The sequence below is a fragment of the Bidens hawaiensis genome, unplaced genomic scaffold (genome assembly GCF_021521415.1).
Source record: "Bidens hawaiensis isolate Kalapana, Puna unplaced genomic scaffold, B.hawaiensis_p1.1 tig00046328_1, whole genome shotgun sequence".
Lineage (NCBI taxonomy): Eukaryota > Viridiplantae > Streptophyta > Magnoliopsida > Asterales > Asteraceae > Bidens > Bidens hawaiensis.
In genome coordinates this window covers 117,488-119,407 of record NW_027498277.1, presented here as the reverse complement: position 1 = coordinate 119,407, position 1,920 = coordinate 117,488, and the positions used below count along the sequence as shown (strand labels likewise).

The window sequence follows — 1,920 nt, the reverse complement described above, 5'->3', positions numbered from 1 at the left end:
AAACAAAGATAACGGGCCACTCAGTCCAACTCTCGTTTAAATCCCGAAACAGTTTATTTATTTAGTAAATAAACTATATTATTTATAACTATTATAAATAATAATTCCGTTCTATTATATTCGTCATTTACCGGTTAAATCAATTTAAGCGGATTTTAGTTCGTTGCCCAAGGTGTAACTCTCGCGGGTCATAACCCGGTCAGCCGCGTTGACTTAAGCGGACCGGTCCATATTTCCAACAATAAACATGTTAGTTTATCGAATAATCATTGAAAAACAATAAGATCCAGAAAGTGAATATGAGGATGGACGAGTTGATACAATTTTGAATCATGTATCAAATTCCACCCCCCCCCCCCCCGTTTTTTTTCTCTCTATTATGGCTGCTTCCTTTAGGTAAAGTAGCATGAATGTCAATCAATCATTAAAAGTAAATGTGAGATGTTGGGGTATACTTTCTAAATTAGGAAACAAGAAACTCCAATTTAGGATGGTTAAAAATAGAAAGTTTGTGAACATGCTTAAAGTTGCTATGTATGTTTTCATATTGGACTCAATGTATTACCTTATTGTTTTCAGGATATCTAAGTCTTGGATCTTCCACTCCGTTCCTGTCACTAGGTTCATCTTACATGTATCCATCATTAGCTGCTGCTAAGGCCGCAGTTGTTTCCGTGGGTGAAGAGATAGCTACTACGGGATTGCCCTCAAGCATATGTCCTCTAGTTTTTGTGTTCACTGGTTCTGGAAATGGTATGTGTACTCCATCAAATAATGCACACATACATTCATGCCTACTCATAATGTACTTCATCAAATAATGCACACACCGACACATACATCCTTCGGGTACAAAATAATGGGCATGGTTTGTATTTGTTGGGTACTTGACTGTAACTTTTACATTTGGTATATTTTTGTTGAGCCATGTCTATTTCATGTCAAACATGTACATACAAAGGCCTATATTTTTTTGAGATTAATATTTAGTAAAGCAATTAGTGTCACCCCTAATTTTCTAGTTCTTTAGCTTTTTAACGAATTAATGGAGTGTGTCATTGTTAGTTTCAAACTGTCAAAGAGTGTTGTTTTGGTTCCTTTATTTCTTTTGAACATACACTTTTAATTACATATATTTTTTCATTACTATTGTTCGTTTTCCTTTTGATATATTCTCTACATCGCGTCTTAGATCCGTAGCTTATCTTTTGTTTGTAAATTGTTACGAAATATTGTATGCTTTGTTGATTAGTTTTGGGTTTACGTCTTAGTTTCTCTTGGAGCGCAAGAAATATTCAAGCTACTTCCTCATACGTTTGTGGATTCAAGTAGACTTCCAGAATTATTTGAAACGGTACCTTTGAGTTTATTTATTAGTTCATGAGAATGAACGCAACTCCTTTGTTGCATTTCCTATTGGTAAAATGTTACATATAATTTGCACCATATTTTACTTATTGTGGTAGTATTGCTTTTAGGGTTCTCTATCCGGAAGAGCTTTTCAAGTGTATGGTTGTGTTGTGAGTTATGAAGACATGGTTGAAAACAATGATCCTGTTGAAGTTTTTGATAAAGTAAGTACTGTTGATTTTGTATTTTGTACATTGAAGGAATAAGTTCCTAGTTCTTGGTTGAGTTATACTTTGCGGTTTCTGATGTAAGAATCTCTTTACCTCAATCCTCTACCCATTTTAGACATATGACAAAAGAGAACTTTAATAAATGAATTCAATATTGCTAACATCGTTAAATTTGTTAGAAGCATTGGTATTAAACTTAAATGGCGAAATTTAAACAAACATAAACTCATTTTGATATAAATCAAATGAATAATAATGAATTTGACTAATCATAGAACATCAACCACAAGAATGTTAGAAATCGTTCAATGCCTTTATATGAATCGAAATGTTGCAACCT

General features: G+C 33.4%; 1 long non-coding RNA gene across 1 annotated transcript; it reads left to right on the top strand.

Moving 5' to 3' along the window:
• The first annotated feature begins 505 nt into the window (after nt 1-505).
• On the top strand, nt 506-1,578 carry LOC143596392 (uncharacterized). Its single transcript, XR_013146702.1, has 3 exons — nt 506-753; nt 1,272-1,354; nt 1,479-1,578. It is a non-coding gene; the product is annotated as an uncharacterized LOC143596392 (long non-coding RNA).
• Nucleotides 1,579-1,920: the final 342 nt, after the last annotated feature.